Source organism: Tamandua tetradactyla, chromosome 6 (assembly GCF_023851605.1).
Source record: "Tamandua tetradactyla isolate mTamTet1 chromosome 6, mTamTet1.pri, whole genome shotgun sequence".
NCBI classification, from domain to species: domain Eukaryota; kingdom Metazoa; phylum Chordata; class Mammalia; order Pilosa; family Myrmecophagidae; genus Tamandua; species Tamandua tetradactyla.
This window is the reverse complement of record NC_135332.1, coordinates 121,146,330-121,173,950: the sequence shown is the minus strand read 5'-3', so window position 1 is coordinate 121,173,950 and position 27,621 is coordinate 121,146,330.

Sequence of the window (27,621 nt, the reverse complement as noted above, 5' to 3'; positions counted from 1 at the left end):
ATTTCTTCCATTATCCATTTCATCTTTCTGTTACTTTCAGCTGACCAAAGTTCCTTGTGACTCAGACTTTTAAAAGGGCATAAATCTAGTCATTGAATTGCTTCAGTCCTGCCTGAATTGAGTTGAGACTTTCCATTGACTTGAACCACAGGATATGGGAGAGTACTAAGAGGCACCACAGGGAATCTCTTACACTGCTGGCATATGACTCTTTTCATTCAGATGTGTAGTAGCAACTCAGTTCATGCCTGAAATTCAGGATCAATAACACCAACCAGTACACACTCATTACTTTGCCTGATAATTCACTATCATTAGAAGTTCAAGTAGCCATGTGGCAGTCTCAACTTGCAGTTTTAGAGTTATCATTATGTGACCCATGATGGAAGCATTCTACCCCTGGAAACCAAGACCACAAGACCAGCAGAGTCCAAAGTCGTAGGGATGGGAAGCAAAAATTTCACTAGTGAGTCACTAGGGGCAATACCGAGAAAAGCTACTCCCTTTAACACACCTTGTCTTTGTAGATTCATAGATACTGGGTACCAGAAAAACAGTACCATATGCTATGACCTGGAGGATATTTCCCCAAGTCAGCAATGTATGACACTGGGAGATTTATAGAAACTATGATTTATAGAATTATGGAAACTTTGGGAGAGATAGTCTGAAGGTAATATTCTTGCTTTGATTAAAGATTGGTGTGGCTTGAAATGCACTATCTCATCCTATATTTGCTTGCCTACTTTTATAATTATGGTCCATTTTCAATTTTATAATTTTTATCCTGACAATATGCCATTGAAGTATGAACATGTGTTTCCTAAGTAATGCTGATTGTTGAGAAATTAGAGGGAATAGTTTATTCAGGAAGTACCCTGGCTTTACATCTTGGTTTTGTCATGTATCAGAGATGACCTTAATGCATTTAGTTGAATTCTATGACTCTAAGCCTTATCATCTTTAAATGAATATAATAATAATCTCATAGTGTCCTGAGTGAATTAGATGGAATATATATAAAAGCATTCAGATAATAATCGGCATATAATAAACATGATTCTAAGTTCCTTTCAGATAGTGAAATGCATACTTTTCCATAAGTTAAGCAGGTGAGAACATTATAAAATGATGTCAGAATAATAAATCAAATAATTTTATTTAAAATGTATCCTAGGAGTTGCACTTCATTGTTTATCCTGCATAATATATCCTGAAACAGCATACTTACATTTATTTTTGCATATCTCTGTGGACCATTGTCAGAATTCAATTGCACTTATTTAAACATGTGTATTAAAAGACAAATCATTTACTAAATATATACCTTTTATGATATATTCATATTATGTGGGTTTATTTTATTTCCCTATAATCTTTATACTTATATTCACAAATCTGATGGAATTTCATGTATCTCATATTGAAGTTGATAATTCATTTTCCATCACAGTTTAGTCTGAATCTACACTATTTAGTAAAGGCCATAAGATACCTTTTAACTAAAGTCCATGGATTTACATTGAACTCTAATAGTAAACAAAGAAAATGTGTTATCTATCCTATCTTTGATTAAACTGACTCTCTGAATATGTCCAAATGTATGTGTTTTTTTTTTTTAGGTATGATAAAATAAATATACCAGTCTTTGGTCAAGATGGACAACAAATGTTTTGAATCTTTCATCCATTTTTTATTTAATTTCAAAGCATCTTAAATTAATGATTTAAGCATAGTCAGAGATAGGTACTTTCATCTAATATGCATGTTCCTTACTCTCATTTATTGTATTAGTTTGCTAATGCTGCCGGAATACAATTCTTTATTTATTACATTACAAGTTCACAATTGGAAGGCTGTGAAAATGTCCAAATTAAGTCATCAACAAGAGGTTACCTTCTCTCAAGAAAAGTTGATGCCATTTCCAATGGAAACAACTTAATCAATAAGATCCCACCCAGCAACATTGAATGAGGATTAAATAACGTGGCTTCTCTGGGGTCCACAACAGTTTCAAACCAGCACATTTATATTTCAATACCTAGTTAAAACATATCATTATGAGATCCTAAAATAAAATTTTCCTCTCTATTCTATGTGACTTCACTTTTTCTACTGTGTTCATAATATGAGAAGGCACCATTTGCTCTAAGTTAATATTTATAAGGATATGGCTTTGGAATCATCAACCCTTTCAATAGCTCCTTAGAAATTTAATGCAAAAAAAAACAAAAATTGTATAAAAACATTCCAAGCTTACAATTATAAATTTATGGCAGATAAAAGAAGTTATGATGGCAATTATGTAAGTGAAAGTAGAAAATTATGCTGCTACTGAACTTGTTTCAGGAATAAGTTTAAAAGCAATAGACAAACAAAGGAATTAAAAATGAGCTAGTTTAAAACCACAACACAATCATTGACATAAATGTTTCCATTCATTTGATCATTACAGAGTTAAAGAATAAATTTTTAACACAGAGGCCAAAAAAAAAACCTTTATTTAAAAAAATCATTACTGGTTTATGCATTTATTTTCTATACTATACACTTATTGAGTTAAGATTTATATTTCTCATGAATTGCTGAGTTAAAAACAAAAATTTGAAAGGTGAAATGTCCATATATGAAGGGAAAGGAGCCTGCCCACTTGAGAATAAATAAATAAATTATTAAAAACACAAAATTCTGCAACTTAAACACAAAGCTAATATGGTGTCTATTTTACCTATCAAATTTTACTATATGCTATACTTTTTTTCAAATGCATTGCTGTCTTTTTTGAAAAAAAATCAATTCTAATTTTTTTGGAGTTATGTGTTAAAATCTCAAGAATTCTGAAACTAAACTACACAAGGCATATGAACAAAAAATGAAAGTGCTTGTGTATTTGAGTGTAGTATGTAAGAGAGAGCATGGATGCAAATGTGAAATCATTTCACATATAGAATTGCTATGAAAAATAAGGGTAGCTGTTCCTTCCTCTATACATGCATGTATCATCAAGAAAAACTGATTATTTTAAATTCACTTTCAATATGATTTAGGGTTTCACAAGGAATAAATAAAACAATCCCTGCCCTCAAGAGCTTTATATTCTAGAACAAAAAATAAAGAGATAATTAACACAGTAGATCAGTTAAAATCAGTACTCTTAGTGTTTAGGGATGACAGTCCTTAATAAAAGACCTAAGGAATGAATCTACCAAGAAAGTAGTCCATGAAAAGCAATATTAACAAACGTTCCACAACTATTAATTATGTTCTAGGCCCTCTTTAATTACTTTATAAGATTTTTCTCATTTAATCGTCACAACAGCAATGTAAAATAGTAGTATTGCTTTCCCACTAAAATAATCGGGGAAAGAAAGCCATAAGCTAAATTTCTCAAGGTTGAACTATGAATAAAGTGCCATAGATTGGTTTCTTCCTTTTCCAAAGTTAAATCTGAGTAAAGGGTTAAGTTTAGGAGAAGCAAAACCCTAAAGTTAGGGATTAAAACCAGACAAGTTTAAGGAAGTATAAATTCACATGGGCAGACACCAAACGCAAGCAGTGCTATGGAGAATGCTTCTAATCATAATCTAATTATCAAGATGATGTTGTTTACTCCTGGAGCTACTTGTCTGTATATAAGTAAGGGTAACATTTGGTCTCTGTTTTCTTAGATTCTCTATCAAAAATCGTATTTTATTTTTTAATCACATGAAATCATCGATAAGGCCTTGGACCCCTAAACATTCTACTGGGCACTATGATAAGTGCTTTAGGTCCCCAGGTGCAGGTTATGGCATTATGGACATAGCTCCACTATCTCAGCAGGAAAATCAGAAAAACTTCTAAAATTATACAATTTGTGCAGTCTAGATTTTTCAGTTGTATCTGGAGTTCCAAAGCTACCCTTCAACCACAAGATGGTTTTGAAATACTGATACACACCATTTTAACAATAAAATTTATAATAATAACCAACATACTCATTTTAATTTTGAAATATGCAATAATTTTAGTAGACTATTTTATAAATATATAATCATAATTTTAGAAAAAAATAGAATCTGGGAGGAAGAGTTAAAAATGTACAAGGGCAAACTTTCATTTAAAAGTTATATTAAGTGAAAAATAAATAGGACATGCTGGAGACCTGGGCTCGATTCCTGGTGCCTGCCCATGCAAATAAATAAATAAATAAATAAATAAATAGGACAGGTTGAAATAAAATTAACACTAGGAATTAGATGAAGTAAAATTTTAAATAGAACTTATTAAATTTGGCTACCATAAGAAAGGTAATAAAAATATACACGAAAGTGCAAAGTTTGACACTTGCAGAGTAGTATGCTAGTAACCCAAGTCTCTGAAAAAGAAGTCCTGGTTCGAAGCATTTTCCAGTTTCCATGGTGTAAAAATTTCTACCATAACCAATTCCAAGCTACCACCATATCATTGAACAATGTTTTGGGAAGAGATGTTAACAATCACCCCTGTAACCCAGTGGCCTACCATTCCAGCACACCACTCCTGTTTCGTTTCTTCCATCTACCATAGAAATTCTTTGCAAGCACAAAGTAAATTTCCTATTTATAGTATGATGTATATGTAGCCCATAGGACTATGATAAGCACCACGTGGCTAAAATGAAGAAGTCTGAGCAGCCACAGCGATGTTTGCTTAGCTAGTAGAGCCTCATTTCCATTTCAGTTCCAGGCAAACCCAAATTCAGCTTTGACCCAAGTTACGTTTTTCCCAAGGACAATGACACTATGAGTACAATACAAATGGTCAGATGACATGAAGCAAAGTATACAGTCTCAAGAGTAGACAAAGCACCAAGTAAAACAATTACTTGCAGGAATTATAAGTAGAGCAGAAAGGATTTTGCATCGATAGCTGGAATAAAAGAAGACTATTTTAGCTATACAAGTGATTGAACCTGTTGTTTAAAATCTGTACTTTGAGCAAGTATATAAGCAGAAAGTGAATAATAAGATTTCTGATTTAAGAAGGCAATATCCCACTGCAGCACAGTGTGGTTCAGGAAGGGTAAAGAACATAAAAGAGAGTGTTAGAGGAGTTTGGATAAAACAAGAAGAGTGATGCAATCCACATAAGAGCACACTCCTTTCTATGGGCAAAAGGTTGTAGTTACTCTCTGTGCTGGTTTGAAAGGATATATGTACCCAAGAAAAGCCATGTGTTAACCCTAATCCCATTTTGTAAAGGCAGGGCTGTTTCTTCTAATCCCTATTCAATACTGTATGTTTTAAACTGTAATTAGATCATCTCCCTGGAGATATGATTTAATCAAGAGTGGTTGTTAAACTGGATTAGGTGACGATACATCTCCACCCACTTGAGTGGGTCTTGATTAGTTTCTGGAGTCCTATAAAAGAGGAAACATTTTGGAGAATGAAAGAAATTCAGAGACAGCAGAGAATGCTGCAGTACCACAAAGCAGAGAGTCTACTAGCCAGTGCTTTGGAAATGAAGAAGGAAAGCACTTCCTGGGGAGCTTCATGAAACAGGAAGCCAGAAGAGAAAGCTAACAGATGATGCTATGCTCACCATGTGTCCTTCAGCCAAGAGAGAAACTGTGACTGTGTTCACCATGTGCCTTCTCACTTGAGAGAGAATCCCTGAACTTCATCGGCCTTCTTGAACCAAGGTATCTTTCCCTGGATGCCTTTGATTGGACATTTCTATAGACTCGTTTTAATTGGGACATTTTCTTGGTCTCAGAACTGTAAACTAGCAACTTATTAAATTCCCCTTTTTAAGAGTCATTACATTTTCTGGTATATTGCATTCTGGCAGCTAGCAAACCAGAACACTCCCTAATGAGAAAGTAATTTGAAAACTTCACTGAATGTCACTTACTGCCTGTTTTATGTAAATTACGCTTGGTAACTATAAAATCTATACTACTCTTATTTCATGATGTACCCCTTCCTGGAATTACTGTATAACAAAACTTTGGATAAGTAATTCAACCTCACTACTTTAGTTAAGATTCCTGAGCCAAATGGGGGAACAAGATGAGTCTTAGCAGCACTCCCTTAAAGACTTTTGTTTTAGCAGGCCTTGTTTTTGTTAGAATGTACCTATACCTACACACGACGCACTTGATTCTAAGAATTAAAGAATTTGCTAATTTCAGCCAGGAAAGTGCTATATTCTGGGATAACAAGAATTGACAATTGAGTTGGATAATAAAGGATGAGACCTTTCTTCTCCTACTCCAGTGGCTCTCCAACCACCACCGTGCCCTCTTCCGCCTTCACCGGGTCCTCCGCCACCGTCCTCGACAGCCTTGCCATCCTCACCTTTCCTCCTCCAGAACAGCTACTAGGGGAGTAGAAACGATACAGAACAGCTCCCAGAGCCACAACGGAGATCAAAAAGACAGCACACCCCATCCTGGAACAGCTGACTGGCTGGGAGAGCATGCTCCGGTGAGATCACCGAGGGGCGCGGGCTTCCCCGGGTGGGGCGGCAAGCGGCCGGAGTCCCTCCCCTCCTCCTTCCCAGGCCAGCTGGCAGAATTGGGCAGGCGGTCCCCTCAAGCTGCAGTGGCTAGTGCCCCCACCACGCGTGGCCCCCCGGACCAACTGAGAGAATTGGATTGGAAATCCCCAGGCCGTGGAGAATGGTGACCGGGGGGGGGTCCCTTCCAAACACATGACTCCCCGGTCCGGCTGAGAATGGTGCACTCTCCCGGGACGCGGCGGCTGGCGCCCTCCCGCCATGCTTGGTGCCCCGGGATGACTAGGAAATTCGGACAGGCGCTCTCCCAGGCTGCGGCGGCCAGCGACCCTCCCCGCGTTCAGACCCCCGGGCCGGCTGGCAGTCTTCCAAGCCACTTCGGCTGGCGAACCTCCCCGGCGGCGAGAGTTTTCCAAAGTTAAAGGACCCACAGCACCTTTTACTGTTGGGACCCGCAGACAAACGTGTGCCATGAGCACCACCTACTGGGCAGGATAAGAAAAACAGAACCCAGAGATTTCACAGAAAAATCTTACAACCTGTTGGGTCTGACACCCAGGGAAATCTGACTAAATGCCCAGACGCCAGCAGAAGATAACGGATCACGCTAAGAAAATTGAAAATATGGCCCAGTCAAAGGAACAAACCAATAGTTCAAATGAGATACAGGAGCTGAGACAACTAATGCTGAATATATGAACAGAAATGGAAAACCTCTTCAAAAACGAAATCGATAAATTGAGGGAGGACATGAAGAAGACATGGGCTGAACAAAAAGAAGAAATAGAAAAACTGAAAAAACAAATCACAGAGCTTATGGAAATGAAGGATAAAGTAGAAAAGTTGGAAAAAAACAATGGATACCTACAATGATAGATTTAAAGAGACAGAAGATAGAATTAGTGATTTGGAGGATGGAACATCTGAATTCCAAAAAGAAACAGAAACTATCGGGAATAGAATGGAAAAATTTGAAGAGGGTATCAGGGAACTCAAGGACAATATGAACCGCACAAATATACGTGTTGTGGGTGTCCCAGAAGGAGAAGAGAAGGGAAAACGAGGAGAAAAACTAATAGAAGAAATTATCACTGAAAATTTCCCAACTCTTATGAAAGACCTAAAACTACAGATCCAAGAAGGGCAGCGCACCCCAAAGAGAATAGACCAAATAGGCGTTCTCCAAGACACTTACTAGTTAGAATGCCAGAGGTCAAAGAGAAAGAGAGGATCTTGAAAGCAGCAAGAGAAAAATAATCCATCACATACAAGGGAAACCCAGTAAGACTATGTGTAGATTTCTCGGCAGAAACCATGGAAGCTAGAAGACAGTAGGATGATATATTTAAATTACTAAGAGAGAAAAACTTTTAATATATATTTAAATTACTAAAAGAGAACAACTGCCAAGCAAGACTCCTATATCCAGCAAAATTGTCCTTCAAAAATGAGGGAGAAATTAAAACATTCTCAGACAAAAAGTCACTGAGAGAATTTGTGACCAAGAGACCAGCTCTGCAAGAAATACTAAAGGGAGCACTAGAGTCAGAAACGAAAAGACAGAAGAGAGAGGTATGGAGAAGAGTGTAGAAAGAAGGAAAGTCAGATATGATATATATAATACAAAAGTCAAAATGGTAGAGGAAAATATTATCCAAACAGTAATAACACTAAATGTTAAGGGACTGAATTCCCCAATCAAAAGACATAGACTGGCAGAATGGATTAAAAAACAGGATCCATCTATATGCTGTCTACAGGAAACACATCTTAGACCCAAAGATAAACATAGGTTGAAAGTGAAAGGTTGGGAAAAGATATTTCATGCAAATAACAACCAGAAAAGCGCAGGAGTGGCTATACTAATATCCAACAAATTAGACTTCAAATGTAAAACAGTTAAAAGAGACAAAGAAGGCCACTATCTACTAATAAAAGGAACAATTAAACAAGAATACATAACAATCATAAATATTGATGCACCGAACCAGAATGCCCCAAAATACGTGAGGAATACACTGCAAACACTGAAAAGGGAAATAGACTCATATACTATAATAGTTGGAGACTTCAATTCACCACTCTCATCAATGGACAGAACATCTAGACAGAGGATCAATAAAGAAATAGAGAATCTGAATATTACTATAAATGAGCTAGACTTAACAGACATTTATAGGACATTAAATCCCACAACAGCAGGATACACCTTTTTCTCAAGTGCTCATGGATCATTCTCAAAGATAGACCATATGCTGGGTCACAAAGCAAGTCTTAACAAATTTAAAAAGATTGAAATCATACACAACACTTTCTCGGATCATAAAGGAATGAAGTTGGAAATCAATAATAGGCGGAGTGCCAGAAAATTCACAAATACGTGGAGGCTCAACAACACACTCTTAAACAACGAGTGGGTCAAAGAAGAAATTGCAAGAGAAATTAGTAAATACCTCGAGGTGAATGAAAATGAAAACACAACATATCAAAACTTATGGGACGCAGCAAAGGCAGTGCTAAGAGGGAAATTTATTGCCCTAAATGCCTATATCAGAAAAGAAGAAAAGGCAAAAATGCAGGAATTAACTGTCCACTTGGAAGAACTGGAGAAAGAACAGCAAACTAATCCCAAAGCAAGCAAAAGGAAAGAAATAACAAAGATCAGAGCAGAAATAAATGAAATTGAAAACATGAAAACAATAGAGAAAATCAATAAGGTCAGAAGTTGGTTCTATGAGAAAATCAATAAGATTGATGGGCCCTTAGCAAGATTGACAAAAAGAAGAAGAGAGAGGACGCAAATAAATAAGATCAGAAATGGAAGAGGAGACATAACTACTGACCTCACAGAAATAAAGGAGGTAATAACAGGATACTATGAACAACTTTATGATAATAAATACAACAATTTAGATGAAATGGATGGGTTCCTGGAAAGACATGAACAACCAACTTTGACTCAAGAAGAAATAGATGACCTCAACAAACCAATCACAAGTAAAGAAATTGAATTACTCATCCAAAAGCTTCCTAAAAAGAAAAGTCCAGGACCAGACGGCTTCACGTGTGAATTCTATCAAACATTCCAGAAAGAATTATTACCAACTCTCCTCAAACTATTCAAAAAAATCAAAGTGGAGGGAAAACTACCTAATTCATTCTGTGAAGCCAACATCACCCTCATACCAAAACCAGGCAAAGATATTACAAAAAAAGAAAACTACAGACCAATCTCTCTAATGAATATAGATGCAAAAATCCTCAATAAAATTCTAGCAAATCGTATCCAACAACACATTAAAAGAATTATACATCATGACCAAGTAGGATTCATCCCAGGTATGCAAGGATGGTTCAACATAAGAAAATCAATTAATGTAATACACCGTATCAACAAATCAAAGCAGAAAAATCATATGATCATCTCAATTGATGCAGAGAAGGCATTTGACAAGATTGAACATCCTTTCCTGTTGAAAACACTTCAAAAGATAGGAATACAAGGGAACTTCCTTAAAATGATAGAGGGAATATATGAAAAACCCACAGCTAATATCACCCTCAATAGGGAAATACTGAAAACTTTCCCCCTAAGAACAGGAACAAGACAAGGATGTCCACCATCACCACTATTATTCAACATTGTGTTGGAGGTTCTAGTCAGAGCAATTAGACAAGAAAAAGAAATACAAGGCATCAAAATTGGAAAGGAAGACGTAAAACTATCACTGTTTGCAGACGATATGATACTATACGTCGAAAACCCGGAAAAATCCACAACAAAACTACTAGAGCTAATAAATGAGTACAGCAAAGTAGCAGGTTACAAGATCAACATTCAAAAATCTGTAGCTTTTCTATACACTAGTAATGAACAAGCTGAGGCGGAAATCAAGAAACGAATCCCATTTACAATTGCAACTAAAAGAATAAAATACCTAGGAATAAATTTAACTAAAGAGACAAAAAACCTATACAAAGAAAACTACAAAAAATTGTTAAAAGAAATCACAGAAGACCTAAATAGATGGAAGGGCATACCGTGTTCATGGATTGGAAGACTAAATATAGTTAAGATGTCAATCCTACCTAAATTGATTTACAGATTCAATGCAATACCAGTCAAAATCCCAACAACTTATTTTTCAGAAATAGAAAAACCAATAAGCAAATTTATCTGGAAGGGCAGTGTGCCCCGAATTGCTAAAAACATCTTGAGGAAAAAAAGCGAAGCTGGAGGTCTCGCACTGCCTGAATTTAAGGCATATTATGAAGCCACAGTGGTCAAAACAGCATGGTATTGGCATAAAGATAGATATATCGACCAATGGAATCGAATAGAGTGCTCATATATAGACCCTCTCATCTATGGACATTTGATCTTTGATAAGGTAGTCAAGCCAACTCACCTGGGACAGCACAGTCTCTTCAATAAATGGTGCCTAGAGAACTGGATATCCATATGCAAAAGAATGAAAGAAGACCCATATCTCACACCCTATACAAAAGTTAACTCAAAATGGATCAAAGATCTAAACATTGAGTCTAAGACCATAAAACAGTTAGAGGAAAATGTAGGGAGATATCTTATGAAACTTACAATTGGAGGCGGTTTTATGGACCTTAAACCTAAAGCAAGAGCAGTGAAGAAAGAAAGAAATAAATGGGAGCTCCTCAAAATTAAACACTTTTGTGCATCAAAGAACTTCATCAAGAAAGTAGAAAGACAGCCTACACAATGGGAGACAATATTTGGAAATGACGTAACAGATAAAGGTCTAGTATCCAGAATTCATAAAGAGATTGTTCAACTCAACAACAAAAAGACAGCCAACCCAATTACAAAATGGGAAAAAGACTTGAACAGACACCTCTCAGAAGAGGAAATACAAATGGCCAAAAGGCACATGAAGAGATGCTCAATGTCCCTGGCCATTAGAGAAATGCAAATCAAAACCACAATGAGATATCATCTCACACCCACCAGAATGGCCATTATCAACAAAACAGAAAATGACAATTGCTGGAGAGGATGTGGCGAAAGAGGTACACTTATCCACTGTTGGTGGGAATGTCAAATGGTGCAACCACTGTGGAAGGCAGTTTGGCGGTTCCTCAAAAAGCTGAATATAGAATTGCCATACAACCCAGCAATACCATTGCTGGGTATCTACTCAAAGGACTTAAGGGCAAAGACACAAACGGACATTTGCACACCAATGTTTATAGCAGCGTTATTTACAATTGCAAAGAGATGGAAACAGCCAAAATGTCCATCAACAGACGAGTGGCTAAAGAAACTGTGGTATATACATACGATGGAATATTATGCAGCTTTAAGACAGAATAAACTTATAAAGCATGTAATAACATGGATGGACCTAGAGAACATTATGCTGAGTGAGACTAGCCAAAAACTAAAAGACAAATACTGTATGGTCCCACTGATGTGAACAGACATTCGAGAATAAACTTGGAATATGTCACTGGTAACAGAGTCCAGCAGGAGTTAGAAACAGGGTAAGACAATGGGTAATTGGAGCTGATGGGATACAGATTGTGCAACAGGACTAGATACAAAAACTCAAAAATGGACAGCATAATAATACCTAATTGTAAAGTAATCATGTTAAATCACTGAATGAAGCTGCATCTGAGCTATAGGTTTTTTTTTTTTTGTCTGTCTGTTTGTTTGTTTGTCTTTTTTTTTGTACTATTATTATTATTTTTATTTTTTTCTCTATATTAACATTCTATATCTTTTTCTTTTGTTTTGCTAGTTCTTCTTCTAAATCGATGCAAATGTACTAAGAAATGATGATCATGCATCTATGTGATGATGTTAAGAATTACTGATTGCATATGTAGAATGGTATGATTTCTAAATATTTGGTTAATTTCTTTTTTTCCGTTAATTAATAAAATAAATAAAAATAAAAAAATAAAATAAAGGATGAGAAATAATTTTCCAAACAGAAATGGCAAGGTATGTAAGCCAAGAGAAATATATATGCATACGTAAGAAGTTATGATTTATTTGCTGCATATAATCGTAAGGAAAAGCAGAGAGTGGCAGAAGATAAAACTGAAAGGTTAAATAAGAAGAGATCATGCCTGCTCTTGTCTCTTCTCTGAATGGTTTTGTACTTTATCTGGCAAATCTATTGTTTGAAAACTTTTGTTTAGAACTGCTGAGTATTTTTGTAGTAGATAATATTATCTGTTCACAATCCTTCATGCCCTCTGTTTTAGTATCCTAGCTGGTAAAACAACATACAATGGGTTGGTTTCACAACAGAATTTTATTGTCTCAAGGGTTCAGAGACTATAGGCCTGTGTCCACCCTATGTTAGTATCTTCTGACTGGACGGCAAACTTTGGGGTTCCTTAGGTATTCCATCATGTGGAAATGCCCACGGTGGCATCTTCTCTTTTCTCTTCTGGCCTAACTAGTAAGTTAACTTCTAGCTTTGGGCTGCTCCCTGTGGCTTCTTCCATGTCTAATTTCCTTTGTTTATAAGGACTTCAGCCATATTGAATTAAGCCCCACCTTCATTCACTTTGGGCACATCTCAATTAATAACATTTTCAAAGGTCCTATTTACAAATGGATTCATATTACTAAGGCCAGGGTTTGAGACCTCAGCATGCCTTTAGTGCAGGCATGATCCACACCCCAACATCCTCTGTGTCTTGCCATGTTTCACTATTGGTTCAGTGTCTTTCATGACTTTGTGGAATTGTTGGCCAATATAACGTGATCAGACAGAATTTGGACAAACTTTGAAATGAGCTTGTTTTGTTTTTACCTATCCAGAGTATCTTCAGGCTTTATGAGAAAAGCAAGCCAAGAATAGCCACTGATACCAGAGAGGGACATATATGGAGATAACCTGAAGTATCTGCAGTATACTGGGGAGTGGAGACTAAGCATGCAATAGCATTATGTCTAAAAACAAGCAATGTACATAGCTTAATTTAAAAATACTATCTCACTAAAAAATACTAACCATTACCTGAGCCTGCAGCCAGTCACAATCTTTTTGCTGGCGGAGGGTCATTCCTCAACGTTGACAGTGGTTGAATCATTGGTGTGGTGGTTGCTGAAGGTTGAGTTGGTGGTCACTGTATGTTGAAGTGGCTGAGGTGATTTCTTAATATATGACAATGAAGGTTGCCATATTGATTGACTTTTCCTTTCACAAAAGATTTCTCTGTAGCACTTACAGACGTTTGATAGAATTTTAACCACAGTAGAACTTCTTTCAAAATTAGAGTCAATCCTCTCAAACTCTGGTCCTGTGAGAATTACCAAAATGTGACACTGTGTCATGAAGTAAAGGTATGCTGTTGGAAAAATGGCGCCGACAGACTTGCTCTATAAGGAATGCCACAAAGCTTCAATTTGTATACACAGTATCTGCAAAGCACAATAAAGGAAAGAGTAATAAAACGAGGTATGCTTGTATTAATTGGGAAAATTAAAGGACTGTAAGTGTGAATGTAACATGATCAAAAGTGTGTGTGTGTGCAGCAGGGGGTGTTAAGATCACTCTAGCAGCAGGGGCATGTACAGGGAGATGAGGCCAAAGGGGCAAAGAGAGTGCTGGAGAACAAGAGAGACTGAAAAGACAAGAACCAAAGAGGAGGGCACTAAGAAAGAAAATAAAAAGAAATAGTTTAAGACATTCAAGAGAGTAACTGATAGGAATAAAAGATAAATTGGAAAGTGACTGAGGAATGGTTTTAATTAAAACATTTAATAAAATTATCTAACATTTCTGCCTGATCATGTGTCTAGTCAAATAATTTGTCAAGCAGAATTATGAAGTAACTTATTGAGCATCTGCTATGTGCTTATCAACTAGTGGTAAATGAACAGAAATTAAAAAAATGATCTATTAAATAAACAGCACGACATACTGAGAAACATGACATGAAAACTTGAAAGGCAGGCAATATCAAGAAATGACACATCATTTTATTTTCTATTATTTATATTCCAATTAAAATAATGAGAATGATTATAATTGGTGATTTTTAAGTCATGTTTTTTTCAAGTAATGAGAAGAAACTAAAAACATCAGCCTGATTGATTAAAATGAGATACTATTATAAAATTAAAATTAAAAAATAAGGAAACTGAGGTTTTTAAGAGTAAGTATAGTAAGAAACAACATGGGTTTTGGTATTTTAAAAAATAATAGCTAAAAAGAAGATTATGTACAGTTGTACAGAAGCCTTTGGCTTCCGTGGTCTCTCAGCAACTACACTATGAAGCAAAAATCTGGCTATACACACATGCAAATCTTTCAGGAACCCTGTGTAAGTCAAACAAGAATTCTGAGCAGTGGCTGCTGTATGAAAGCAATGACAGGTCAAAGAGAAACTAGAGACAAGTGGTTCTGCTCAGAAAGACCTCAGTGGAGGCCAAAGGGTATAATCTTCTGGTTTTCGGATTTATCTTCTCATACCAGCACCTTTAGATCTTGATGGCTAAATCAGAGCAATAAGCATTGCTTTAAGAAAGCAAGTGCTTAGCCATGGATCACAGGGCAGGTCTGCTTTGATGCTCAGGGTTTGAGGACTAGTGAATTGGAAGCTTGAAGTTTCCACATTGAAGAAATAACTTTGATATAAACCTTGGGGTTGAAATATCAAGAAAGGACTTCTGAGAATCAATTGATGATTAAAGTTCTATCCTGTCTTAACTTACTTTGTGTGTGTGTGTGTGTGTGTGTGTGTGTGTGTGTGTGTGTGATAAGAATGGCACCAATTACTCTGTTTGCTAAGCTGATTGGCTGTACGTGGTGACTGGATACCCATACTCCATACTAAAACAGTGTTAACCCAAAGAGAAATGACAAAGTAAATATTTAATACAAGGAAAAGGAATATCAAGAACCACAGAACCTTCTGAAAATGTTTATACTCCAGCAATATTAGATGAAATAGAAAGTATAAGTTTCAGCTGCTCTAGTGAGCATGTAAATAATGGGTTTACATGTATTCCCATATTAAATAGGATGAAAGGATGCAAATGGTTGCCAGCATGAGAACATCCAAAATAAAGCTCACTGCACTATAATCTCAGAAGAAATATATTTGGGACCACTAGAATGAATTTTCTAAGACTAAATGGAATGAAGGTATAAATTTTTCCAAATTTTTAAAGGTTGCACCAAATGTTGGCTGAAGTATACATTACTCAATGTTTTCAATGTACAACACAAACCATGAACACTATTGTAAATGATGAACTACAGTTAATGGTACAATTATAAAAATGTTATTTCATGAATTGTGACAAATGTACCACACTAATGCAATGTGTTAATAATAGAGTGGTATGTGGTAACTGTATTTTATGCATGATTTTCCTGTAAATCTATAACTTCTCTAATAATGTTTTAAGTAAGAAAACTAAATAAATAAAATAAGTCTATGACTTTTAAAATTATTCATAACATTTCATACTGTATATATTCTGTATTCTTGGAAAGTTATGTGCCCCAACACCATTGGATTTTAATAGAATAATGTAATATTAGTCAACACATTTAAAGATGCGTTGATGAATTTTTCACACTGACCACATTTTACTAGTTTATAAAATGAAGAGATTGAATTAAATCATCTTTAGGTTCCCTTCTCACATTAGGACTATGGAATATTAAGTACCAAATGACTACATTTTTCATCATTCAATTATAAAAATGTCAAAACATTTTGTAATTTGAAAGATCATGTTGTACATTTTATTGTTCATGGAACAATAATTTTACAAATATCTATAGAATGTGCATACTCTATGGAAATGTTTCTAGACAAATACTCATTTTAAAAATGGAGAAAACTTAGAACTTTTTTTAAATGACTATAGTAAGTTTCTTCTGACTGGATAGAATGTGAGAGTTTATCAGTAAAAAATAATTGTATGATGAATTTAAATTCTAAATTTACCTCATTTTAAAAATTATAGTTGAAGTTTTTACAAACGATCACTATGGTAGCATAATGTATTCCTACATGAGAGTTACAACTGTTGTAACATTATTTTTATCATATATTCTAAATAATTATACTAGGAATGAAGATAATAAAAAGGATCACTTTTGAAGTAAGTATAAAGACGAAGAAAATAATACATTCCATAAACTGTAGTGACAAGCATGTTTCAAGCAAGCGTAAATTAAGACCTTTGTCAGACACTTTCATACTAATTTAAAAAGCCAAAGATCCCAAATTCACAAAATGTCTTGTTTTATACATCAAATGATAAAGCAAAATGAGAACTGGTATACTCACTTATTTTACAGAGGAGGCAAAGAGGCCCCAGCAAGACTATTTGAGTTTAAAACTTTTCTAACTCAAGTTAAGTTTAATATTATAATATTCTCAATGCCCTGACACTTCCTTCCCCATCCTTACTGTGAACTGATACTCTGATTTCTTCCTTCACCAAGAAATTGAATAAACACAAACCCGCATCCCTGCCCATATATTGCACCTTGCCTCACAGCATTATAGTAGTCATCTAGCTCCTAGCTATCGTTGAAACTTCCATCTGTCCATTAGATCCTTTCAGCTTTTGATTTCTCAACACATTGTCCTGGCTATTTTCCTGGCTATTTCTTTCTTTTATGCTATGCTGATCATTACAATCAGTATAAATATGCACCCACCAAGACACTAAAACTGCTTTTGCTCAGATGACCAAAGACTTCTACATTACTAAGTTTAATGGTCAATTTTTAGTTCTCACCTTACTTGTATAAAAAAAACACAGCATAGGCAGATCACTACTTTCTTTTGAAATACTTTCTTCCTTCAGATTCTATGACCCCCTACTCTCTTCAATTACTTCCAGTCTTATTTGCTGTTTAGTTCCTTTTCTGGTTCCTTGACCACTTAACACTGAAGTATCCATAGGCTTGCTCCTTGATTCTCCTCTCTTTCTCTCAACATTCACTCTTGATCATCTCATCTCCATTCTTGGCCTTAATATAATCAGTATACTGACAACTTCTTAATGTACATCTCCAACCCAAAACTTTTTCCTAAACTTCCAGCCCATATACACCACTATCTACTCAACATTCCATTTTGGTGTCCAATAGAAACCTCATAAGTAACAAAACTAAAAGTGAGCTTCTGATACTATCTTCTCAATGCAAATACATTTTATCTCCTCTTACTTTTTCCACATACGTCTACATTAGATTTTCAATGTACAGTAGTCATTTACCATTACCATAAGGTACATTACAAGTAATTTGTGAAACCCCAAATTCAGAAATTCTACAATAACATATCATTTCTTTCTGAAAATTCAGCAAAATATGGCTGAAAGATTAAGTAGGCCAGTAAATCCTTAATGAGAATTATTGCACATGTAAAAATGTGTGGAAAACAATACCTGTTTGAATGTGGTGCTGTATTACACTTTTAATGCCAAGGTATGTGTACAGTGGTTCAAATTTGTGAATGCACATATTACTACAACCATTTATGGGTTTTCAGAGTTATTCCCAAATGATGAGAATGTTAAATCCTCATGTGTTCATTAACTCCTCCAGTACTAATGAAATTCTGCATAAAATTTGTACAATTATTAATTCTAATGTTGCCCATATAACATTGTAGGAGCCACTGAAGTTCTACCCTATTCAACTCTTTAATTCATCCATGACCATTCCATCCACAGATATCTTTCTATCTCTTCCGAATTTCTAAAACAAGTAATATTTATGCTACACAGTACATGAGAATTGATAAGAACCTCAAAAGAGTCCTGAGTCAAAGTCTAACCATAAACTCCATTCCCAGATAAAGCACCTGAGTCTGAAAGAAGTAAAGCGAATTACCAAAGCATCATCATTCCACATGTTCTAATGACATATGTTCTCTATATTTAGGTAACATGTTTTTGAATGTTGCAATTATATCACTTATCAGTAATAAATACTGAAAACCCTTAAAACTAAAATTAGAAAAAACAGCCTCTAATAAAATATGATGTGAGAATGCTAAGAATATAAGAATGATACAATAAATATACTTTGATGAGGGCAATATAAAGATGACAGAGTAGAAGGCAATATAGTGAAATACATCAGCTATTAAAATATCAGTAAATAAAAGGTCAAAATTTGAAGGACACATTTTTGTCTGAAGGTAGTTTCATAGACATTCATCTTATTTTTGCAATAAATTGATAGTGAGAATTCATACTATAATCTTCTTATGTAGAAAAATCTCCCAAGTTTCTAGAGAAAAATTCCAGAAATCTAAATATTTACTTAATAACTTTCATTATGAGATTACTATGTAATCTATTGTGATATTACATCATAGATCACAACAATACATCTAGCAGTAATTTTAATAAAAACTAACTTCAAAAAAATTTTTGAAGCAAGATCTGAAAATAGATGCAAGAGATCATTTATAAAGATCATTTAATAGTACACAACATTAACAAGCATGAATTTCATACTTTTTAGAACCAAATTATGTGCAGCAATGAGAATAAACTCACATCAAGCTAAGCATTGTTGATAAATAAGAAGCATGAGAAAAAAATGTTATTCTGAATACATTTTTAAATATAAACACACTGTACATAAAAATGCACTATAGGACATAGAGGTAAATGGAAATTCTTTTCCTCTACAATCACAGGCAAGAGAAGAACTAATTGAAAACCAATAAATTAAGTACAGTGCAGCAAGCGGTCTCTAGCTAACTTGGCCTATACATCAATAGGTCATTCTCAGTTAATTAAGTGAAGGTATAATCAGCTTAATTTATGTAGTTCACAGAAGTTAATGATATCATAGTACAGTACCTGACGTTTGGTCTGTCCATATAACTTGTTTTATATGTTCAGGTCATTCTGCTCTTTCTCAGAATGGGCACTTAATTTCTGTAGCTCACAGTCTATGCTTGTCTTCCTGCAGATAATGGGAAGTTTGACATTAAGAAAATGAAGATAAAAAATCATGCAAACAAAAAAAGTACTTTAAAAAATGGCCTGCTGTTTCAATGAATTGCTCTGCACGACATCAAGTTAACATAACATAATACTGCTGCAGAAGTATTCCAAAATAAAAGCAAATGTTAAAATAAAATTGGTAGTAGTGCATAGAACATGCCTATACAGATATTGTAACGACAAACCTGTGAACGACAAAAAAATAAAAATATTATCCAATCACAAAATACATAAACATACATTTAACAGACAAAATAATTCTTTGGTATATTTATATAAGTAGTGCTGCATTTCAACACTGGATTTTATACCTGTAGAGGACCACCTTTTTTCTCAGGAAGAAAATTTCATTCTGCTGTCTCTGTAGCTCATCCTCTCTTTTCTGAAACTGCAAGTTTACACACAAAGACAAACCACAATGTCAACCAATTGGACCTCACTTAAGGAACCTGGGAGATCGATTTGTAAAGCAAAGAATGAACAGGACCCTATTTCTGAAGTACGTTGCTCAAACTGCTCTTTCATTAAAAGATGCTCTTTCTTATTGATTTCGGCTTAAGTAATGAGAAAGCTTATCCAAAAATCTTTAGCATTTGGGCTCAAGTTAAAGAAATCAATACAGTCATTTCCCATTTGAACTGCATATGTGAGCTTTATGTATGAGAGACAAGACAAAACCAAATTCAGATAAATCAATAGCATTGTCAATAGAACATGAAGCTGACAAATGGCATTTTTCAGCAATTAAAGTGAGCTGTAAACATACAAAGACTAATCAATTACAATGTTTTCCATTAATGTTTTTTAATTGGTACAAAATTTATGTGTGAATGTGACCCCGCCAGGAATGAAGAGCAGAGAACTTCGTTTAGTATCATGGTGGGACCATTTCAGTAATGTTTATATAAACACAAAGATAGCTTAATATCTGTCAAAGTAAATGAAGACCCCAATTAGGCACAGTGTGTTTGAACATCAAATAATTTATATAATTCATTGAAATATTTTATAAACCAATGAATGCACATAAATGCATCCTTTTAGAACATGCTGTTTCAAAAACTAATCTAAGTTTTCAGTGTCTAAAATATATGCATCTACTAATTATGCATATTTAAGATAACATAATTAAGTTTAAATATTAACGTTATTTCTAAATTTGAGGAAATAAAGTCTAAATGAGAATATTACATTTCTTCCATGGTTGGTATTCTTCAAACCTTTCTAAAATATTTTGGTTATAGATAAAAGATTCTTCATTTATTCAAATAATTTTTAAAGTATTTGATATTAGTGATAACCTATAATAAAAGTACTGAGCAATTGCAGACTTGCCATTACTCTGGACTATTCAGGAAAATTGCTGCACAGTAGCTAAATGTAATTCATAATACACTGAGATAGGCATATCATTAAAATGCAGATAAAACCTTTGTTTTTAATAAAAAATGATATAACAAAAGTAAAAGGTTAATTGAAAAGCAAAATAAACTACCCAGTTTAGTAAGGCACATTACCTAGATTAACAGAAATCAATGAAATCATTAAAACAATTAATAACTTGGAGCTGCATTCAGACTAAGATAAACTCTGTGGCTATTAGAATGTGGATGGAAGGCTACAGAGACATATCTATTCTGACCGGGTAATTTCCGCTCCTCTGTAACAGTTCAGTAATATATGCAACTGGCATTATAAAGCCGCTCATTTCTTCTTGTGAGACAAAAGCTCTTCCATGCTTTTTGCTGTCTATGCCAAGTAAAGAATAAGAACCACAGTCTTTACAGAAGGGAACATATTCTCCTCCAGGGTTCAGGATTTAAAATGGACCATTAAAGAACCATAACAGTATTACTAATCAAAGCCTCATAACAGTTCAGTCTGTTTTGTGGATAGTATATGGTCCCAATTCTGCCAATCGTACAATCATAAAAAGGGTGTATGTATACAGGAAAGGCAGAAGTCTTCTAAGTATGGGGTATACCTAAAGCCAGCTCTGGAGACTGAACTCTCGGATGCAACCCCAAAAAAGCAAACTCTTATAACTTCATGAGTTACATTAAAAGAACAATTGCAATCATTCTCAATGCTCCCTTTTTGCTCAATTCATCAAAACAAACAAATAAACAATTCCTCCTCACCACGAAACTGGGTGAAACTTTAGAAATAGAGCAGAAATTTAAGTTAATGTTATGAAACAGAAAAAGACTCTTGGGTTTTGTAATCCTATTCCAAAGTTCCAAAGCTTCAGCCCTGATCTAAAGGAAGTGTGTATCTTAGTCCTACAAAACAACAAAACAAAGATGACTTTTTAAACTTACTTCAAGGCTTATTGTCACCACTCTCAAATGCCAAGATTTAATGTTCATACACTATTTTCATTCAGATTAAAACCAGAGATATACTGGTGCTTCGTGTAGCAATATAACCCTAGAATAATTCTCTTTTGGATCTGATATTTGTATTTAATGAGCGAAAGCTTGGCCTTCTTAAAAGAAAGCAAAGTTTTCTCATTAATTTGATCTCTACCTAAAGAAATAGAAATTTTTAGTAAGTATTTAACTAATAAAATGTAAGCAACTGGAAACTGAAGTCTTAAGTTTTATGAAAGGGATTCTGGTGAACAACACCACAGAAGAATGTTCTAATCAGACGTCTATGAAAGCAAATGTATAGTTTATAAAAAATGAATAAATCAAAAGGAAATAGTATCTTACAGCAAAAAAAAAAATGTTCATTAATCCTATATCTAGGGAAAGAGATATCCCAATCTAAAGAAGTAGCATAATTCATGTGGAAAATGCATATAACTTAGACAAAATCCTACAAAATCAGCAGTTGCAAATAGAATGAATAGATAAAATGCTAAAACTGAATTGCAGCCAGGCTCTGAAAGAAGACAGATCTTGACTTAATATGGCAGCTCTGCCATTTGGTAGCCATGCTGACTTTGGGAGAATTGTTATATTTCTCAAGCAGTTTCCTTACCCATTAAAAAAGGAGAAAATAATAGAACATTCTCACAGGATTGTTAGGAAGAGTAGATCAGATGATACATATTCTGTTTAGTCCTTGGTCTAGAACATATTAGGCTTGCATTAACCAAATGAATTAATATCATAATTAATAAACATTATTATATTACAATGTTTCTCTAAAATATCAAAATAAATTTCTAGTCAAGCAATATGTATGTAATTGTAATTAAGGAAAAAAATTATTGTATCTGTGAAAATGTATGTGGAATAACCTTACTAACAAGGTTACAAATATCTATTGGGTGCCATCAGTCATTCATTCATTCAGCAAACTCATATTGAAGAGTATATAGCAGACCAGGTAGAGCATTTTTAATCCTACACTGAGCAGAGTTTTTGGTATAGTACTCATTAGAAGAACCATTACACATATAATGGAGTATATGCCACCCAAGTCTTAAAGGTAATACCAGCCTAAAACATACAAGATAACAGCTTGCACAATTCCCCTAAGGAACATAATCAGGTGATCGGCATCAGCCCCAGATTTTTCAAAGTTATATAGTAGAGGTCAGGTTTCTCTTTCTGTCCTGGCTCAGAGGTCATCAAAAGCCAAACGCAAGAAGAATTAAGACAATTTCCACTTACAACAATAGGTAGATGACCACAGCCTTGTCTATAAAATCAAAGTTAGTGCCCTCATCTACAAAATGCAGAAAATAATATCTTGTCTTTCTTTCTTCTTGGAGATTTGAGCAAGAATCTAAGAAATATACATATAAAAATGCTCTCTAATAGAGCTGTGCCAATATGTGTTGTTCCTCTGATAATTTTTTTTTTAATTTTTTTATTAATCAAAAAAAAGAAAAGAAATTAACACAACATTTAGAAATCATTCCATTCTACAAATGCACTCAGTAATTCTTAGTATCATCACATAGATGTATGATCATCATTTCTTAGTACATTTGCATCGATTTAGGAAAAGAACTAGCAAAACAGCAGAAAAAGATATAGAATGTTAATATAGAGAAGAGAATTAAAACAATAATACTAATAATATATATATATATAAAAAGGAAAAAGAAAAAAACAAAAACAAAAGATACAAACACACAGACAAACAAACAAAAAACCATATTTCATGGTTTTTCAAGGTGCAGCTTCATTCAGTGTTCCAACCTAGTTACATTACACTTAGGTATTATTGTGCTGTCCATTTTTGAGTTTTTGTATCTAGTCCTGTTGCACAGTCTGTATCCCTTCAGCTCCAATTACCCATTATCTTACCCTGTTTCTAACTCCTGCTGATCTCTGTTACCAATGATATATTCCAAGCTGATTCTCAAATGTCGGTTCACATCAGTGGGACCTTACAGTATTTGTCCTTTAGTTTTGGGCTAGACTCACTCAGCATAATGTTCTCTAGGTCCATCCATGTTATTACATGCTTCATAAGTATAGTCTGTCTTAAAGCTGCATAATATTCCATCGTAGGTATACGCCACAGTTTGTTTAGCTACTCGTCTGTTGATGAACATTTTGGCTGTTTCCATCTCTTTGCAATTGTAGATAATGCTGCTATAAACACTGGTGTGCAAATGTCTGTCTGTGTCTTTGCCCTTAAGTCCTTTGAGTAGATACCTAGCAGTGGTATTGCTGGGTCGTAATCCATTCTGCCATTCTATGTCTTTTGATTGGGAAATTCAGTCCATTAACTTTTAGTATTATTACTGTTTGGATAATATTTTCCTCTACCATTTTGCCTTTTGTATTATATATATCATATCTGATTTTCCTTCTTTCTACACTTTACTCCATACCTCTCTCTTCTGTCTTTTCGTATCTGACTCTAGTGCTCCCTTTAGTATTTCTTGCAGAGCTGGTCTCTTGGTCACAAATTCTCTCAGTGACTTTTTGTCTATAAATGTTTTAATTTCTCCTTCATTTTTGAAGGACAATTTTGCTGGATATAGGAGTCTTGGTTGGCAGTTTTTCTCTTTTAGTAATTTAAATATATCATCCCACTGTCTTCTAGCTTCCATGGTTTCTGCTGAGAAATCTACACATAGTCTTATTGGGTTTCCCTTGTATGTAATGGATTGTTTTTCTCTTGCTGCTTTCAAGATCCTCTCTTTCTCTTTGACCTCTGACATTCTAACTAGTAAGTGTCTTGGAGAATGCCTATTTGGGTCTATTCTCTTTGGGGTGCGCTGCACTTCTTGGATCTGTAAGTTTAGGTCTTTCATAAGAGTTGGGAAATTTTCAGTGATAATTTCTTCCATTAGTTTTTCTCCTCCTTTTCCTTTCTCTTCTCCTTCTGGGACACCCACAACACGTATATTTGTGCGCTTCATATTGTCATTCAGTTCCCTGATCCCCTGCTCAAGTTTTTCCATTCTTTTCCCTATAGTTTCTGTTTCTTTTTGGAATTCAGATGTTCCATCCTCCAGTTCACTAATTGTAGCTTCTGTCTCTTTAGATCTACCATTGTAGGTATCCATTGTTTTTTCCATTTTTTCTTCTTTGTCCTTCACTCCCATAAGTTCTGTGATTTGTTTTTTCAGATTTTCTATTTCTTCTTTTTGTTCAGCCCATGTCTTCTTCATGTCCTCCCTCAATTTATTGATTTGGTTTTTGAAGAGTTTTTCCATTTCTGTTCGTATATTCAGCATTAGTTGTCTCAGCTCCTGTATCTCATTTGAACTATTGGTTTGTTCCTTTGACTGGGCCATATCTTCAATTTTCCGAGCGTCATCCATTATTTTCTGCTGGTGTCTGGGCATTTGATCAGATTTCCCTGGGTGTGGGACCCAGCTGGTTGAAAGCTTTTTCTGTGAAATCTCTGGGCTCTGTTTTTCTTTTCCTGCCCAGTAGGTGGCGCTCGTGGTGCTCGTCTGTCTGCGGGGCAGTCGGCCCAGGAAACCGCGTGCGGAGGCGGGGGCCGCTGGCCGCCGCGGCCCGGGAGAGCGCCGGCCCCAATCGCCCAGCCGGCCCAAAACGCCAAGCGCAACGGGAGGGCCCCGCCATCCAACGTCCCCAGCCAGACAGGGGAGCCACGCGCGCGGAGGGGACCCCAGCCGCCAGCCGCCCCAGCCGGGAAAACGCGCGCCCCCCGGGCACCCCACCGCAGCAGACCCTCCCCGCCCGCCCAGCCGCCCCAGAATGGGGTACGCTGTCTTTTTGGTCTCTGTCGTGACTCCAGGAGCTGTTTCGTATTGTTTCTGTTTCTTTAGTTGCTTTTCTGGAGGAGGAACTAAGACCCGCGCATCTTACTAAGCTGCCATCTTCTCCGGAAGTCCCCTCCTCTGATAATTTTTAACAGAATTTGTAGCAGTAATCCATATTTTTATTCCCTCAGCTATACTGAGTACTTTACAAATTGCTGACAAACCATCTATGCTTTTTATATTCTCCATACTTTGCACTCCTGCAGCTCTGTCTGTCTACTCTTTAACCCTACTTTTGCTTCAAGACTCAGCTTACACAGCTCTTCTTTTCGGTATCCTTTCTTGACCTACCCCAATGCACTTACCACTGATTCAATTTCCATTGTCCAGTGCTCCCACAAAGCCCCATTACTGCTAGATAAGAGCACTTGCCTTTTAACTTGAACCTGAAATAAACACATTAGATGTTCCTGGGGCTAGAACCCATATCGTATTTGTCTTTGTATATCTGTCATGAGAAGTACTTTACTAAATGCTGGTGGGATTAATTAATAAGTTAATATATTTTGGAAGCCAATATTTTGTCAGGGCTTCCTGTGTACTAGGCATTGCACATAACACTTTGTATCAGTTATCTCATTTTTTCTCAAAATAAATCCTCTAAGATAAGTTTAATTTTTATTCCAACAGTATAGATCTCAAAGGACTCTAAGTGGATTAGGTAACTTGAAATCACACAGATGGTAAATGGTGGCTCTGGGATTCCAAGTTCTCTCAATCATATGAATTGCTCTCGCCCAGCTGAATCTTAATTTTTACAGGCTCAGATATTGTGCTTTATCAATTTTCCAAAAGAGATCACATCCAGGTATACGGTTACAATGTGACTAATCTTATAAAAGATCAAATCATATGCCAGAATTCTAATTTATTAATTTCTAACAAAGTATAGAAATTCTAGGTAGGTTCTAGGTAGGTCAGAATATTATTTCCTGTGTTCCAAAGATATCAAATTCATTCATTTATTTAACAAAAATTATTGAGAATCTATTATGTACTAAGCATTGAGGATAAAGCAGTAAACTAACAGACAAAAAAAAAAAAAAACAACCTCTACTTTCATGGAGTTTATATTCTAGCTAACTCTTATTTGGCAATTACTATGTCCCAAGTATTGTTGCAAGAGCTTTGCACTTATTAATTCACATTATCTCCATAGTAACTCTATGAAGTTCATGCTATTATTTTCCTAATGTTACCAGTATGGAAATTGAGGGAAAGTGAAGAAAGTAACTTGCTTGAGGTCAAAGCCTGGAAGCTGGACTTGCAGTTTGAATCAAGATTTCTGTACAGTGGACTTGCAATCCAGAAGCTGTGTAGCAGGGAAACACATCACCCAGCCTGATGACATGATGCCCCCAACTGCTACAGGACTATGACTATCACCATGAGTACCAGAGGGCAGCTTGTTCCCTGGACTGTGTTGCAGATGCACTGGAAGAGACCTACCTCCTAGCCCTCTCTTTTATTTACCCATTATAAGCACCATTACCACATGCCTAGGAAGGTGGAATTACATTTTCTTCATATGAATTGCTTGTTGAAATGAAGGGACAGTCCACTTGTACCATCTCTCAATATGGAAGACTTATTTTATGCTTCTTTTTAAAAGAAATTTAGAATGTTCTCACTTTTATACATTAGGGGTACAGAGGCATAAAATGCACATTTATATTAGCAAATCATTCATAGTAGTAAATTTAGCTTATGGAGATCACTACCACTTCGTTAGCATATAGTATCAGCAGGACATAGAAACATTTCCTTTCCAGACTTTTTGTTGAATAATATATTAAATATAGTTGGATTTTATAAGTATTACATGTGTTATATCCTTATTTATTGGATGCAATAGGTGCATTATTTTACCAGCAATATGGATGTCGTCCCATAAAATAAAGTAACATCATCTTATTTCCTAGCCCACTGCAAA